This window comes from Physcomitrium patens, chromosome 10 (assembly GCF_059467195.1).
Source record: "Physcomitrium patens ecotype Gransden chromosome 10, ASM5946719v1, whole genome shotgun sequence".
Taxonomy (NCBI): Eukaryota; Viridiplantae; Streptophyta; class Bryopsida; order Funariales; family Funariaceae; genus Physcomitrium; species Physcomitrium patens.
In genome coordinates this window covers 3845661-3865063 of record NC_143419.1, presented here as the reverse complement: position 1 = coordinate 3865063, position 19403 = coordinate 3845661, and the positions used below count along the sequence as shown (strand labels likewise).

Here is a 19403-nt window from a genome sequence, read left to right as displayed (position 1 = left end):
CTCTTGGATTGGGACATTCATTGGCATAATGACCAATCTGTCTACAACGGAAACAACGTAATGGCCTTTTTGCACCCCCATCAGGCATATTAGGTGTCTCCACCGGTATATACCTACTAGGTTTGTTCCATGTAGGTTGAGAAAACGATCCTGGTTGTCCCGGTTGTACTTGGTTCAATGGCATCGATGGAGCATATGGCTGATACCCATGCTGCTCCTTACCATAGTTCCGAGGATTTGATACAAACCCCTCACTATAAGTGGAATTTTGAAAATGATTGACTGCTCGATTTTGTCGGTTAGATCGATTTCCATGCCATCCAAACGTATTTCCTGTTTGAACTTGATTGACATCCCATGGAGTTGGTGGAATCATGGTCGGATTACTGAATTGTTGTTGTCTTTGCAAATTCCAACAATTAGCGGTTAAGTGCTTGCCTCCACAAAATGTACATTTACCCAACACTTGTGAAGGTGACGGGCATTCCGTTACCAAATGACCGTGGCCCTGACAATTACTGCACCATACATTGGTCCTAGTATTGGTTGGCTTTTGCCTCTTCTCCTTATCTTTGGCCATATTAACGGCCATTTCTTCCATTTTCTTCGTCAAGTTCAATAACAAGGCTTCATTGGAATCTTTTGAAGCTGATATTATTTGTTTTTCCGCCAAAGTTGACTCGTGTGTTTGATATGGAAAATATGGGGCATACGCTGTTGTTACTTGCGGTGGTAAAGCTTGCAATGGGGTAACATTAACTGGCCCCTGAGTATTGGCACTTGACTGGACAACTGTTTCGATCATCTGTGGATAACTACCCACTGATCCGTTCAAAGCCGGATATTGATAATTGCTTTGAACTGGTATCATCGTGGCACACGCAGTTAAAAACTGATCATAATGGCATTCCTCCCAAACCTTGGCTCTATCAAGGGATGCAGATATCGTAACTGGTTGAGCTTCTTTTACAAATATTTTTAGCTCTGGTGGGTGCAAACCATTTATTAATATAGATAATATAAATGCCTCCGGCATTTGGTGGTTCGGCCACTTACTAAGTATATCAGCCACTCGGCCATAGAACGATTCCACCGCCTCTCCTAGGATCATTTTGCTGTTCATTAACCTTCCTCGAAGACGGTCTTCAAAACCAATTGGTCGAAAACGGGTCAAAAATGCATTCTTCAATGCTTCCCAGTTCGAAAATTGACCAACTGGTTGACGGTTATACCATTCAAACGCCGTATCCTTTAAGGTTGCTGGCAACCATCGTAACCAAATATCCTCGGTTCTCCCATTATTGGCGACACATGCTATCAAAAACTGCGACAAATGTTGATCTGGATCCGCACCCGGAAAACCCCTAAAGGTAGGTAATGGAGCCACGCTAGTTGTGCGATCACTCACAGTACCCATTTGTACTGCTATGGGAACCGCTGGACCTCCCGTCGTCATTGAATTTGACAATGTGACACTTAATCGTTTGTTAATATAGTCTGCGTCTCTCCTAAATATATTTTCCGAACTTTCCACCCTGCTCAATTTGCTATTATTATCCTTGAACAAGTTTATTGGTTGAATAGGAGGTGAGAATGACGGATTTTGAAACACACTGAATTGGCCCTTATTGACCAATAATTTATGCCACTCTATGGAACCAGTTTTGACGGAATCGGCAGTTTCCGCTATTGGAAACGTACCCAATGGAGTACCCAACTCTTCTGTGATTCCCCCACTCTCAGTTAACGGTCTCAGAAGAAACCCTGGCCTATTGATCAAATTTTCAGCAAGTGCTCTTGGCAATTTCTCTAACGGTATATACTTCTGAAATATTAGATGTCGATTAGCTTCTGGGTATGCTCGAATATGACGACAGGCATGCAACCATGGCTTAATCCAGCTTTGTCTATGATTCCTTTTTAACTTTCTTTGTTGCTCGTTTCGCAACAAATTTCTTGCTTGCGATCTCTCTATTCTTTCTCTTGACTGCCGTATTTTCTTTACTGTTAAGTTCTCATTCTTAATAACCATACTCTTTCATTATATTCTTCTGCGACTGCTACCTATTTCCCATCTACTTCAACTGGTAGTTAAAACCTAACACTCCATGCTATTATCAATTTCCCCGGCAGCGGCGCCAAAATGTGATTGTCGTTTTACTTACTCTAACTTATCTAATCAGAGTAAACCTGTATAGGGGAATTCGAACACAGGGAAAGAATACCGCATGAGCTTACACGTTAGGGTCACACAATTAACTGTATTCCGCACTACTTAAAACATCCAGGAAACACTACAATGCTTTCCACTTCCTAATAATACTCCACCATCACTGATAACAAACAACATGTAATCCCGCACTATCTTAAATGACAGGACATAATCATACTATAATCCAAATTCTGGAGTTCTTCACCATTAACTGCCTTCACATTACAGTGTTTCACACAAACACAGACTCATTCTCTCTGCTGAACTACATTCAGATTTCAGCATTCAATCTCTCTTCTTCTCATTCAATAACATATAATTCCATTCACACTTTCATTCCATGATTCACTTCACAATATTCAGAAACTCTCAATACTCTTATTTCAAAGAACATAACAACAAAAGAAAAGAGGTAGCACCAAGCTTACCCCGGCTCACACTATCACAGTAATGGCCCCTACTTCCTCTCTCCCATCCTCCTTATGCTACCACGAGATACCAACTGCTACATCTCTAATGAAAACTGCTTTTCCTAACTATTCATCCATTTTACCTACTGAACTACCTTTTCAACAGTCATCTATCCCTGTTTACACTATGAACTAAGTATCTACAATTCAACAAATAACTACTTATTCTACAGTACACTTCTTTTAGGTTTAGCACTATCGTGGTTTTTATCTTTTTTTAAACAATGAGATCTAATATTGGATAATCTAGAGGTATTTTTGGAAGAATTCTGGTCTATATAAGGAAAATATGATACAAGTCATGTTGCAACCAATAAGATCTATATTTTGTGACAAGGCAATTGATTTATAACATTATATACTTCACAATTTTGACAACTTGTAACTGATATCAAGTGGGATGATGTTGCAGTGATTAGCCAATTTTTCTATGGATTACAATATGAGGTAAAGAAATTGATGCTCAACTTACCTAATCTTCAAACATTGAGTCAAGGAATTAATTTTGCTGTGAAATAGGACAATCAACGTTTTGAATTTCGATCTGAGAGTTGCAAAAATGGGCCTCAACATGACTATAATTCGATGGCAATACCAACATCTCTTCAACACATACATTCAGAAGTAGAGGATATGAAAATTGATATAGTATATTTTAAATCTCTTACTGAGTAAAAATAGATTCATTGTTGTCAAGAAGGATTGTACTTATATTATGGAGAACCTAAATACACTATTCAACATTATCCAAAGAAGCAACAAAATTACAAAATGAAGAGCACATTTATCAAAGAAGACAATGTGTTGAAAAACAAATTTGTCCAGTTATAATAGGGATTATGGAGCTAGAATCTTATATAATTTCTAATGAAGGTCCTATCTTCTCCTTAGAATCTTCTCCTTGTTTTATAACAGATGTACATTTAAGACCTAATAATTATAAAGCCTCTGCCTTGATAGATTCAAGAGCCTTAGTTTGTTTCTTAGACTTAGAATTTGTTAAAAGTCATAAAATACCATTAGTACAAAAAATCAAACCTCTTCATGTAGAAGTCATAGATGGTCGTCCGTTGTCTTTTAGAGATGTTACTCATAAAATACTTTCTATAGATATAGAAATAAATGGTCATAGTAGTTGCGTAATCTTTAATATAATTAGATTTTCTTCTAATCCAATCATTTTAGTTTTATCATGGTTAAAAAAGTATAATCCTTGTATAGATTAGATTTCTCGTATCGTTAATTTTTTTAAAAGCATAATTAAGAGTGAAATTAATCTAGGAGAAAGTCATAAGTCTAATGCAATTAAACCTATATTTATAGGTATAAGAGCTTTCTTATATGCTGCAAAAAAATGGTCACCTTGTGTCATTTATGCCACACCTGTTTCTAATGATGCAAAGACTTCAAGTGGCATTTTCAACCAATATTAAGAATTTCAAGATGTATTTGAGAAGAAGAATATAAATACTCTTTGAAAATATCATCCCTACAATTATTCAATTGACCTTCAAGAAGGAGCACAACCACCATTTAGACTAATTTATAGTTTATTACAAAATGAATTGGCTGAACTCAAGGAATATATTGAAGAAAATCTGGCCAAGAATTTCATATGCCATTCCAAATCTCCATCAGGAGTTCCAATCTTATTTGTGAAGAAGAAAGATGGGTCATTGTAGATGTGTATTGATTATCGAGGATTCAATAAAATCACCATCAAGAATAGATATCCTCTATTTTTGATATCTGGATTTTTTGATCAATTGAATCAAGCTAAGATCTATACAAAAATAGATCTACAAGGAGCATATAATCTAGTACATATTAAAGAAAGAAATGAATGGAAGACTACGTTTTGAACTAGGTATGGATATTTTGAATATAACGTCATGCCTTTTGGACTTACAAATGTACCAATAGCTTTTCAACATCTAATGAATGATATTTTTTGAGAGTTTTAGACGATTTTGTTGTCTGTTATCTGGATGACATCTTGATCTATTCTAAGAACACAGATGAATATGAACTTCATGTTCTTTGAGTGTTACAAAAATTAAAAGATACGGGATTCATTGCCAAGATAAAAAAGTATATATTCCACACTACTCAAGTCGACTTCTTAAGATATATTATTTTAAATAATGGATTTATGATGGATCTTAAGAAAGTTCAAACAATTACGGATTGAAAGATTTCAAAAACGGTAAGAGATGTCTAATGCTTTTTGAACTTTGTCAACTATTATTGGATCTTCATCAAAGTCTTCTCTTAAGTTGTAGCTCCACTTATGTGTTTGACTTACAAAGATAAACTTGAGTGGAGCAAAGAAGCTGAAGCATCTTTTGAAACTTTGAAGTCAACCTTTATTTTTGCACCAATCTTATATCACATCAATTTTTTTAAGGCATTTTTTATGAAAACAGATGCATCAAACTTTACTTTGGGTATTGTATTATCACAAATGGAAGCAAATGATAACCTTCACCTAGTAGCTTTTCATTCCAAAAAATTTTGAGGAGCCGAGATTAATTATGAAATCTACGACAAAGAGCTTCTTGCAATCATGGATTCATTTCAAGAATGGCATCACCATATAAAAGATGCTTCTAATTCAATCACTGTATATATGGATGACAAGAATCTTGAGTATTTCATGATAGCACGTGTTTTGAAACATCGCCAAGTCCATTAGAGCATGTCCTTATGAAGATTTGATTTCAAGATCACATATCGACCCGAAAAACATCAAGGTTTGTCAGACGCCCTTTCTAGACATTCTTATCTTGTATCAAAAGAAAGAGATGCATCTTTTGATCAACAAAGAACAATTCTCTTGAAGCTAGAGCATTTTCATCTTCAAGTAATAGAATCAACATTGAGTGCTGAATCAACCCTTGTGAAACAAATCCAATCAAGTATGTCTTCTGATCCTTTTGTTCATAATATCAAGAATCCTTCTTCTAAGCTTCAAGATACTTCTAATTTTGATTTCAAAAACAACCTACTCTATTTCAAAGGTCAATTATATGTTCTAAAAAGATAAGCATGATTACGTGTTCTTCAAGTACGTCACAACTTTTGAGCAGTAGGACATTTTGGATACAACAAGACTTTGAAATTTATATCTTGAAATTTTTGGTGGCCACAAATGTAGAAGGATGTGAAAGACTTTGTTTAGTCATGCAACATTTGTTTAAGATTAAAAACTCCTTGTCATCAATCTTACAGACTTCTTCAACCACTACCTATTCGAGAACAATCATGGTCTTCTGTTTCTATGGATTTCATTAGGAATCTTTCAATCTTAGGTTTTTATGAATATATATTCATGATAATAGATTGTTTGATCAAGATGATATATAGGTGAAGAAACAACTGAGTTTTTTTTTGACAATATCTATTACTATCATGGATTATCCAAGGATATTATATGAGATAAAAAAACTCAGTTTGTATCAAGATTTTGGTAGATTCTTTTTAAGATTCTAAAAATAGATATACAACTATCTTTGGTATTCCATCCTAGAACTAATGGATAAATAGAGTGGATTAATCAAGTTTTGGAGTAGTATTTAAGATGTACCATCAATTATCAACAAGATGATTGAACAACTCTTTTGCTATTGGCAAAGTTTACTTATAATAATATAGTACATTATTCTATAAAATAAACACCTTTCTTTGCTAATTATGGTTATCATCCACCACTCGATACTTTTGATTTTTCAAAAGCTGATAGTTTTGCTGCAAAAGATTTGACAAATCAATTGTCCCAGCTACATGCAACAATGAAGGTGCAGTTAAAAAAAGCTCAAGAATAACAAAAGATCAATGAGAATGTCTATCAAAAGGAACAACCACCATTCTACATAGGTGACAACATATGGTTACTTCATCGCAATATGAAGTCTTCTCGTCCTTGTGATAAGTTGGACTATTGAAATCTTGGACCATTTTCTATTTCTATATAAATCAATCCAGTTGCATATTATTTAGACATACCAAAGTCAATAAAAATCCATCCAATATTCCACCTATCTCTTCTTGAACCATACAAGACAATAGACATACAAAGAAGAAGACAAGCTCTACCTCCTCCTATATAAATGGATAATAATAAAGAGTTCAAAGTGGAAGAAGTCCTAGATTCAAGATGGCGCCAAAATAAATTAGAATATCTTGTCAATTAGTACAGATATGATATTAGTGAATGCACATGGAAGCCAGTAAAGAATCTTGGAAATGCAACAAAAGTAATGGATGCTTTCCATCAATAACATCCATCAAAATCAAGATGAAAACCTTCCTTATAAAAGAAACAAGATTTAGGCAAGATAACATTTTACTTTTAATTCTTGTTTGTAGCTTCTTTGTAGTTGTGATGTTGAGGAGATGGAAAATCAACAACCAGTGGATTTGACTAAAGAGCCTTTGTTTGTTGACCTACTGGATGAGACATTGCGATTGTCACAACCTTTAAGATGATGCAATCGAGATGAAGATCTTCATGAATGATATGCTTTTCTTTGAATAGATGGTAAGATACAATACGTTAGATATCACGACCTTGGAAGATACTCTCGATGTTTGGTAATTTTATTAGACATAGGAACAATTCTTCATGGTATTTCAAATATTTTATTTGAAGGAAGTTATAAAGGCATGAACAATGATCAAATAATAAAGTGGTCTTCTTGCTCTGGTATAGGACGCTATCAATAGTTGAGAGGCCCTATCAACCATCTTTGAAGAGGATAAAGATCTGAGTATGTGGCGAATACAATTTATTATATGATAGATTTTTTTAATATATGATGACCACTCCTCGTGGAACTCGTCTCTAGAAGGGGAGATAATATCACGGACATACATATGTAAGCCAATAATTATCTGTATAAATAGGTAGAAATAAGTAGAAATAAGTAAAAGTAAGTTAATTCTATAATATCTTCTATAGAAGCTTCCTAAAAGCTTTATAGACGTTGCTTTGACTTTATACGTGTCTTTAATTGACTTTATAGGTGTCTTTAATTGACTTTTTGGATTAGAAATGTGGTCAACAAGTTGGCCATGTGCCACACATGTTGTTAGCTTGAAAACTAAGCTAACTATGAGGCCCACATATAAAAAAACTTGCCTTATAAGTCAAGGTATATGTCATATTGGAGGTCCTACAGAACATTGCTACATAGCCCCTTATTAAATAGTATATATAGAGATAAAAATGAAGCCCTCTTTACTCTTGTCAACTCCTTTCTTGCTTCTATTCTAGTTTCAAGAGTCTTAAGTTTTCTTATCTTTTAACAATAAGCCTTTTGAGTTTCTTTTAATATACGTACTTCCTTATTTCTATTTTGTCACTCTTTCTTTGACATAGATTTTATTAGTTTATGTATCATCTTTTAGTTCATGTTCTTGACATTTTAATAGTGAAGATCAAATATGAGATCTACAATAAAAAAACTTCTTATGATCATAGATTGATTTTAAGAATAGTGCTTTTATCCAAAAGATGCTTCTAGTCAAATAATTGTTTATATAAATTATAAGTTCTTTAAGTATTTTATATTAGTATATATTTTGAATTGTTGACAAGCATAATATAGTATGCTCTTGTTAAGTTTTGTACTCAATATTACTTATTGGCTAAAAAAATAAGTTTTTTTAGATGCCTTATTGGTGTATTTTTATCTTATACCAAAAGAAGGATATATAATTTACAATCAATGTCAAATAATTCTTTTGAAACTAAAGAAATTTCATCTTTGAACATAAATATTAACATTGATTGTTAATTTAATATTTTTTAATCAATTTATTCAAATATGTCTTCAAATCTTCTTGTGTATAATATTAAGAATAATCTTTTTAAATTTTATGATATTTCTAAGTTTAAATTCAAGGACAATATATTCTATTTTAAGGAGAATTAAATATAAGAACTACTTACAACAATAAAGATATAATTTAAGAAAGCTCAAGAACAAAAAAAAATCAATACAAATGTCTTTTGTAAGAAATAACATCAATTCTATATTAGCAACATAATATAGTTACTTTGTTGTAATATCAAGACTATTTGCTCTTGTAATAAGTTAAATTATTATAAAATTAGAAAATTTCTTATTTATGAATAAAGAAATTTAATTGCATATCAATTATATCTATTAAAATTTATGAAGTTCCATGTCATTTTTTATATCTTTTTTTAAGCCATATAAGCCAAAAATAGCTTTAAGATAGAAGATTATATTTTAATACTTTTAGATTTAAATAACATAAGTCATAAGTAATTGGACTATTTTTAAATAATTTTTTTTTAATAATCTTAACTGTTAGATTTTTTTTTATAATTAAAAACATGTATTAATCCTTATTACTAATCTATTAATGTTAATAAGTTATTTATTTTATTTATTGGTTAATTGATGGTCTTAATTTTTTTCTTGATTAAAGAAATATCAATAATAAATCTTATTTATTCTAATTATAAATCCTAATTTCTTAGCCTAAATGATCTAATTGATTTAATAATTTATTATAATAGTTTTAATTTAATTTATATAATTATTTTTTATTTTATTTTATTTTATTATTTACTCAACTTTAAGTAGTAATTAATTTATAGTTTATATAAATTTTAATTTTTAAATTTTTAAAAGTATAAAAGTATCTAATGGCTTGAACAAAAAACAACCTATTCACATTATGTTGTAAAGTACTAAGAATGCAATGAGTGCATAGATTAAGGGAATCTATTAAGTATGAATTTGTTATCTCCTAACCTCAAGACTCCATCACCATGAACTCATAAACATGACACATGCATGAGAAATTCAGAATGGGCTTAAAAAGACTTGCAGTAAATCAATTGCCTTGGAATTGCTTGCCTCGTGAGAATTGATAAATCATAACAACAACTACTTGATGCTAATCCTCATACTTTTTAAATTGGAATCTCTTTGTTGAGCAGAACCAGTTTTGAGTCTAATGCAAGCTCCAACCACGTTCAACTCCTTGCACCTTGCCACAATATGGGCAGTTCCTTATTGTCTTCGTCAAAATTTCAACCAGCCCGCAGAACCGCCGAAAGCCACGGGCAAGTCGGTTTGGATCACCGCCTGTTAGGTCAACTGGAACTCACCGCGAACGCTCTAATTGTAACTTAGAAAAACGGAATTATCAAAGCCAGCAATCGATCCTCAACAACATCCCCAGCTCCTCAAAATCCATTGCAGCACCATCCGCACCGCACTATCTCACAGTATTCCGAATTGAGGTCAAACTAAGCGCGATGGTTCACATCCACGAGAAAGAAACAACACACGCGCCTTGTGAGTGAAGTAAGCCCAGAATATAATCCATCGTGACAAGCTGTGTAAAGTCCAGACAACGCGAGACTAGTGAGAGCATAATCGGTCAAAACCTTTTGCACGTGCAATCCAACATCCGTAGTTTTGATGCTTGTTGTGCAATATGGTAAGTTCACGATGGTGAGAGAAACACTTCATTGCAATGGATACCGCTGGATATCTACATTTGTCGACAGAAGCTTGGCGATTTGGCCACACAACGGATCACTGTTGTCTTCTACCTACTCAACGATGCACCAACGCAAAAAACACAGCACGACCCCAACAACACATGCGTCTCGGAAGCCACGACAGCAACTCCACAATCTACAACATCAAACTAAATCCAGGAAGCCTGCGAGAGCGCAAGCAAAGTCCTTTGGCAGCCCACAAGTGCCAACCTTTCATTCCGCCGTCTAACACAGCGTTCCTTCGTCGCAAAACTAACAGCCAGCTCAATGCCTTGGCTCGAAGTAGAGCCGACGACGATGTAGAATATCAGCAGCACCAACAGCACCTTGACTCACTCAACAACACCAACGGAACAATGAGAGATCACGGCAATGATGATCAGAAAACGAGAAAAGTATAGGGAGCCGATACGAAAACAACACCGGCAGAACAACGAGAGATCACGGCGATGATGAAAATCAGAAAACGAGAAAAGAACATGGAGTTGACATGAAAACAACAACGGCAGAACAATGAGAGATCACGGCGATGATGAAGATCAGAAAAACAACGACAATATCAATAGAAGAACAATAAGATTAGTAGAAGTATGAAGATCAATAGCTATAAATTTAATTTAAAAAAATAAAAAGAAAAAGAAAAAAACCGACGCAATAAAAATCGACAAACACTTCAACGGCACTTCATCCTGGAAGCGAGAGAGTCGGAAGAAATGTCCTTGGCTCAGTGCCACAATTGACGGCCGCCAAAAAAACAGCCTGATTGAATTAAACGCGAACCCTCAATCTCCAAAGCAAGATACTTCATGCAGGTGGAACAAGACCCATATTATGGAGTTTCTCCTTCCAGACAATGTGGTGGATACTGCCTCCAAGCTGTCATCTGCTTCAGCATCGATTGAGTCGCTTGGTTGTTCGCTCCGATGGCACCAGCCGTCTAATCGCCGTAGTTACCATTTGGATTTGACAAATGCAGCTGGAATCCGAAATTCTTATCGTACCCTGCGAACAGGAACAACATTCCAAAAGTCCAAAGCCCTCCAAACCGCGTGTAGCCTTGTTTCGTGTCGCACAGCGACTGACCCAGCTGCTTAACTTGCATGGGCTCCTGGTAAGCTAGAGTATACCTCTGCGCAGAAAGCCGCGCACAGTTAATCCGAATGTTAGCGTCCGCCATGATACCCGCAACAGCACATACAACATGGTCATCAATCTTATACATCTTCTCCGTGGAATTCAACGTCGCCAAGCGCTTAAATGTGAAGCGCTTCTCAGCTGCAAGAACCACTCCATCTTTGTCCTATACCCCGATCACGGCATAGGCGTTGCGGATTGCCTCAATGGCATACTCCACCTCGTACAGACTACCCTCCGGAGAGAAGATCCTTGTCCGACTGTCATATTGCCAAGACATCGCACCCTCCAAAACCTTACTCAAATGATTGACTTCATATGTGCTAGTAACTTAAAGATGCACTAGACTCCTGCATAACACCTTCAAAATGGAAGTATGTGTTGTTAAAGGCTTCTTTGCCTGTCCGAGAAGGTGATCATTAAATCAACATGCCGCTTATCTAAAAATTCCTTTATATTGATTTATGTAAAAATATATTTTTTTTAGCAATATAAGAGCATTTTTTGTTCTAAATTTACAAGTGAGCAATTTCAATGACTCATAAGCCATATAAGATAGTAGATATGTTGAGAATAAGATAGTTGTTACCTTCTTCTATAAAAGTAGACAATAATTAAGAGTTTGAAATAGAAGAAGTCTTAAACTTTCAAAATATGTTAGAATATTTTATACCTTAGAGTTGATACAATATTAGTAAATGTATATGGAAGCCATCTAAAAATCTTTCAAATGCATCTAAGAAGGTTGGTAGTTTTCATCAATTACATCCATTAAAATTAAGATAAAGAGTCAAAATATCTTTGATTATAAAATAGAAGAGGTTGTTAAAAACATGAATTATAATAAAATTCTAAAATATAAAATATTCTTGTGATATTTAAAGAAAGTAAATAAATTAAAGAAAGATATAGAATAGAAACTAAAATGGCTACTTTCAAATAGAAAGAGACTAGATATTCTTGATCAAAAACAAAAATATAAAAAAGGATTAATAATAGAAAAATAATATTTTATAAGATATCCGATTTGTGTCCGATTTGTGTCCAATTTGAAAAATATATGTCTAACTTATAAGATAAGTTTCTAACATGAGCACCATATGACCAATTTGTACAATAATAACCAACATATGCAATATATGGCCAACTTATAAAATAAGTGGTTAACATATGTAATATATGGCTAATTTGTTGGTTAAATTTTTAATCTATCAATTACCTACAAAAATTTTGAAAGTCAAATCTATACCAACAAGGTAATATCAAATTTACTTATTTTTATTTTTTCTACTTAAATCTTTTAATTTAGATAATAATTAATATGAATATATATGTTAGTGACATAACTTATTTTCTAATAATATGTTCTATAAAAAACAATAATATAAAAAAACTTTAGACAAAGACAAAAGAAAAAGTGTAATCTTTATTGAACTTATTTTTTTTGGAATAAAGAATTTCTTAACTCTTTATTTTAATTTTAATGAATGTTATTAATTAAAAAAATTTACTTTTTCAATTGTAAGATTTCTAAATGGCTTCTATGTTTTATCTATTAATATTATATTTTTGCTAATATACGAGCTATTTTAATCTATTTTGATGCTACTTCAAGTCTAAGATTTCTTCTATTTTAAACTCTTGGTTGTATAAAAAATGTTTTATAATTAAAAAAGCATGATGAGCTTAAAAAATATGTAAATGCGCTTCACTTTTTGAAATATATATGTATCCTTGAAAATAGAGAGAACTTTTCTTGAATTGAAACTAAAAAGCATCATAAGATTTAAAAGAATTATTCTTAATATCAAATATAAGAGAGTTTGATGATATATTTAACTGAATTTAATTAAAAAATATTGAATCAATCATTAATAAAAATATTTTTACTTAAAGATAAAATTGCTTTGACTTCAAAAGAATAGTTTGTTATTAATCTTAAGTTGGATCTCTTTTCTTTGATGCAAGATAATAAGGTCTAAAAAGATATCTAACAAATCTTAATTTTTTTTAGCCAATATATGATATTAAATATAAATATTGATAAGAATATTTTTTAATGGATTTGAAAGTAATTTAAAATGGATGCTAACATAAAATACTTAAGATTTTTTTAATCTATATAAGTAATTATTAAATTAAAAGCACCATCTAAATAATGGAATCATTCTTGAGATGAATTTATAGTTATATGAAATTCTTTTTCATAGATTTTATAATTAATCTTTATTTCTAAAAATAAAATTTTATAAAAAGCTATAAGGTTAAATTTGTCATTTTCTTCTAATTTTGATAATAATACACCTGAGGTAATGTTTGATGCATCTGTTTTTATAAAAAATATCTTAAAAAATCAATATAAGACAAAATTGGTGTTATAATAAAAATTGCCTTTAAAGTTTTAAATACTATTTTATTTAAGTTTTTTTTTATAAATCAAATATATAAATAGAATTGCAACTTGAAATAATAATAATAATAATAATAATAATAAAATTTTAAAAATATTAGATATCTTTTATTATTCTTGAAATTTTTTAATCTATAATAGAATAAATATTTTTCGGATCTATTATAAAGCTATCATTAAAAATGATTGTTATAGATGTATATATTTATTTCGATAATTACCTATATGATTAGATAGAAATAGATAAATGTTGATTGATTTGATAATATCTTTTGGAAAAGCTTCTTAGAAGCTTTATAGATGGAATTTTGACTTTACATATGATTGTAGTTTTTTGATAGATTAGAAACTTTGTCAATAAGATAATCACGTATCACACATGTTAGTAGCTTGTGGGACAAGCTAACTATTTAGTGCACATATAAAAAACTTGCCTTACAAGTTAAGACATGTATTTAATAAAATCAACATATCTTAGAGGTCTTATAGAACATTGCCATATAGCTCTTAATTAGATAGTATATATAAAGGCAAAAGTAAAACTTTTTTTATTCTTATTAATACCTTTCTAAGCTTAAGTCTTATTTTAAGACTTTATATTTTTTTATCTTTAGCAATAGTCATTTGTGAGGAAAAAAAATTTGATGAAAGTAAATAAAGAAGTATAACAAAATAAAAAAAAAAATATGTATACTAAAAAAAAACTAGAATGGCTATTGCCAAAAGATAAAAAAAACTAAAGACTCTTGAATCTAAACTAGAAGTAAGAATGGAATTGATAAGAATGAACAAGGCTTCACTCTTACCTCTATATATACTATCTAATTAAGAGCTACGTGTCAATGTTCTATTGGATCTTTAATATGTGTTGACTTTGTAAGATACATGTCTTAGCTTATAAGGCAAGTTTTTTATGTGTGCACCATATAGTTAGCTAGTTCTTCAAGCTATCAATATGAGTAGCACATGGCTAACTTGTTGACAATGTTTCTAATCTAAAAATTCAATTATAGATATCTATAAAATCAAAATAGCATCTATGAAGCTCTTTGGAAGCTTTTATAGAAGATATTATAAAATTAATCTATTTTTATCTATTTTTATCTAATTATATAAGTAATTATTGATTTACATGTATATGTTTATGATATTATCTTCCTTTCTAAAAACAAGTTCTATGAGGAGTAGTCATCATATATTGAAAAAATCTAAGATGTGGCAAATTATATTTACCAAATATTCTAATCTTTGTTTTCTTTGAAGATGGTTGATTGGGCCTCTCAACCATCAATAGTATCCCATATCACAATGGAAAGATCATCCAATTATTTGATCATTGTTGAGGCCTTCATAACTTCCTTCAAATAAAATATTTGGAACATTGTCAAGAGTTGTTCCTACTTCTAGTAAAATCACCAAACATTAGAAGTCCCTTCTAGGTTGTGATACCAAACATATTGTATCTTCCTGTCTATTTGAAGAACATATTATTCTTGAGAATCTTCATCTTGATTGCATCGTCTTGAAGGATGTAACAATTATAATGTTTCATCTGGTAGATCAATAAACAAAGACTTTTGATTCAAATCTGTTAGTTGCTGATTCTCCATCTTCTTAGTATCAAAAATACAAAGAAGCTACAACAAGGATAGAAAATAGAATGTTATCTTATGTAGATCTTGTTTCTTTTATATGGAATGTCTTTATCTTGGTTTTAATAGATGTCATTGATAAAAAACTTTCACCTCCTTTATTACATTTGTAAGATTCTTTATTAGCTCTCATATGCATTTACTAATATCATATCTAAGCCAATGAATAAGATATTCCAACTTATTTTGTGCTACCTTGAATCTAAGACTTCTTACACTTCAAATTCTTTATTATTGTCTACTTCTATAAGAGGAAGTAGCACTTGTCTTCTTTTTAATATATTCACTATTTTGTATGGTTCAAGAAGAGACATGTGAATCTTTATTGATTTTGGTAGATATAATCGATATGCAAGTAGATTGATTTCTTCAAAAATAGAAAAAGGTTTAAGCTTATGATAGTCCAACTTGTCACAATTATAAGTAGTCTTGATATTATGACGAAGTAACTATACCTTGTCACCCATATTGAATTACAATTGTTCTTTCCAATAGACATTTGTATTGATCTTTTGTTGCTTTGAGCTTCCTTTAATTATGCCTTTATTATTACATATAGCTCTAATAATTATTTTTTTTAAATCTTTTGTCACAAAATTATCAACTTTTGAAAAGTTAAAAATATCAAGTCATGGATGATAACCATAATTGACAAAGAAAGATATTTATTGCATATAAGAATATAATATATTATAAGCAAACTCTGCCACTCACAAAAGGATTTTTTAATTGTTTGATTAGTAATTAATTATATATCTTAAATATTGCTGCAAAACTTAATTTATATGCTATATCTGTCGATCAATTTGAGAATAAAAAGCCAAAGATAGTTTTATATCTATCTTTAAAATCTTAAAAAAGATTCTTTAAAATCTTGATATGAATTGAGTCTCTTTATTTGATATAATATCCTTTAACAATCCATAATATTGATAGATATTGTTAAAAAAAAGGTTGGCTATTTTTCTACTTATAATTGATTTTGTATATAGTATAAAATGTGACATCTTTGTAAAACAATATACTATTACAAATATAAAATCATACAAACTTGAGACTACAAAAATCCGTGATAAAATCCATAGAAACATAAGATGATAGTTGTTTTGGAATAGATAGTGGTTGAAGAAGTCCGTAAGATTGATAGTGGAGAGTTTTTGATCTTGAGCAAATATCATATGATTGAATAAAATCTTTGATTGACTTCTATATTTGTAGCCACTAAAAATCTTTAGATACTAGCTTTAAAGTCTTCTTGTATCCTAAATATCCAATTACTAGAAAATCATTACTTGCTTGAAGAATATACAAATGTACTTCTTTTTTTAGAACATTTAGGCATCCTTCAAGTTAAATTAGCTTATTTTTGAATTTGAATTTGGAAGCATCATGAGACTTGGAAGAAAGATTTTTAATATCATAAATAAGAAGATTAAAAGATATACTTAATTGAATTTTTTTGACAAAGTTTAAATCAACAATCAATATTAATTTCATTATTTGAAGATAAAAATGCTTGGGCTTTAAGAAAATCATTCTTTGTTGATCAAAAGATGCATATCTTTCTTTTGATGCCAGATAAGAATGTTTAAAAAGAGCATCAAATAAATTATGTTATTTTTCTGCTCAATAAGTGATATTAAATTTGAATCTTGACAAAGACATATTCCAACGGATTTTGCAATAATTCAAATCTTGTGTTGACATGAAGTATTTGAGATTCTTATGATCTGTATACATAGTGATTGGACTAGAAGCACCTTCTAAATAATGATGCCATTCTTGAAAAAAATCTATAATTACAACAAGCACTTTATTGTCGAACTTATAGTTAATTTTGGCTATTAAAAATTTCTTAGAATAAAAAGCTATTGGATGAAGTTAATCATCTATTCTTATTTATGATAATATGGTATTCGAAGCAAAATCCAATGTATTTGTTTCTATAAAGAATGCCTTGGAGAAGTCAATGCAATACAAGATTGGTGCAAAAACAAAGATTATCTTTAAAGCTTCATATGTTGCTTCTACTTCTTGATTCTACTGAAGTTTATCTTTACAAGTCAAATGTATAAATGGAACTACAACTTGAGAGAAGTTTTTGATGAAGATCCAATAATAATTGACAAATCCCAAAAAAAATTTGGCATCTTATACCATTTTTGAGATCTTTCAATCCATAATAGTTTGAATTTTCTTAAGATCTATCATAAGTCTATCTTTTGAAATTACATAACCTAAGAAGTCAATTTGATTAGTATGGAATACACATTTTTTTTTATCTTGGCATAGAATCTTGCATCTTTTAATTTTTGTAACACATGACAAATACAAAATTCATATTCTTCTATATTCTTAGAATAAATTAAGATGTCATCTAGATAATAGACAACAAAATCGTCTAAAAACTTTCAAAAAATAACATTCATTAAATGTTGAAAAGCTACTAGTATATTAACAAGTCCAAAAGGTATGAAATTATATTTGAAATATCTATACCTGATTTGAAATGTAATCTTCTATTCATTTCATCTTTTGATGCATATCAGATTATATCCTACTCATAGATCTATTTTTGTATAGATCTCAGCTTAATTCAATTGATCAAGAAGTTCAAATATTAAAAGTAGTGGATACCTGTTCTTGATGGTGATCTTGTTGAGTCTTCAATAATCAACATACATTTATAATGATCCATCTTTCTTCTTCATAAATAGAATTGGGGCTCCTATTATAGATTTGAAATGAGGTATAAAGTTTTTGATTAGATTCTCTTCAATATACTCTTTAAATTCAACCAATTCATTTTGTGATAAATTATAGATTGGTCCAAATGGCAATTGTACTCCTTCTTGAAGATCAATTGAATAATCATAGAGATGATGTTTTGAAAGAATATCCACATTCTTCTTTTCAAATATATCTTGAAATTCTTGATATTGACTTGGAATGCTACTTAAAGTCTTTGCACCATTAGAAATGGATGTGGCATAAATGACATAAGATGATCATTCTTTTGCAGCATGCAAGAAAGCTCTTGCATCTACAAATAAAAGTTTAATTATATTAGACTTATGATTTTCTACTTAATTAAGTATATTCTTAGTTATACTTTTAAAAAAATCAAGAATATAAGAAATCCAATCTACTCAAGGATTGTATTTTTTAACCGTGATAAGCTTGAAATGATTGAATTAGAGGGAGATTTAATGATATCAAATACCACAAAGCTATTATGACCATTGATTATTACTTCTATAGAAAGGATTTTGTGAGTAACATCTCTAAAAGATAATGAAAAACTATCTATGACTTTTACATGAACATGTTTAATTTTTCTTATTAAAAATATAATATATTTTTTAGTAAATTCTTCATCTAAGAAATACATTAAGGTTCTTGAATCTAATAAGGCATATGCTTTATAATGTTTAGGTCCTAAAATAATATTTAATATAAAACAAGAAAAAGATTTTGAAAAGGATTTTATATTATAATCCATAGAAAAATTGGCTAATAAGTACAACATCATCCAACTTAATATCAATTATAAATTGTCAAAATTTTGAAGCATATAATATTATAAATCGATTGCCTTGTCGTAAAATATGGATCTTATTGGTTGTAACATAAGTTGCAGCATATTCTCCATACATGGATCAAAATTGTGCCAAAAAAGCCTCTAAATTATTCAGTATTGAATCTTGTTATTCTAGAAAAGATAAAAACCCTGATAATGCTAAACTTGAAAAGAGTGTATCAATGAATTTAATTTATAATCTTGAAATTGGATAGCTTTGGGATTGAAGTTCAATCACAAGTTGTACTTGATTGATAAATCATCTAAATTTGAATCTTGTGCCATGAAACTTCTCAAGCAAGATAATTCTTGGTTTTCTAGTACGAGAGGGATGTTCTATTATAAGAGAAAGAATATGATTTGGTACAAATATTGAAGCATCTCTAATCATATCTATAT

General features: G+C 30.6%; 1 pseudogene; it reads right to left on the bottom strand.

Moving 5' to 3' along the window:
* Positions 1 to 10398: 10398 nt before the first annotated feature.
* LOC149988210 (proteasome subunit alpha type-4-like) lies at positions 10399 to 12786 on the bottom strand (annotated as a pseudogene).
* Between the last annotated feature and the right edge of the window lie 6617 nt (positions 12787 to 19403).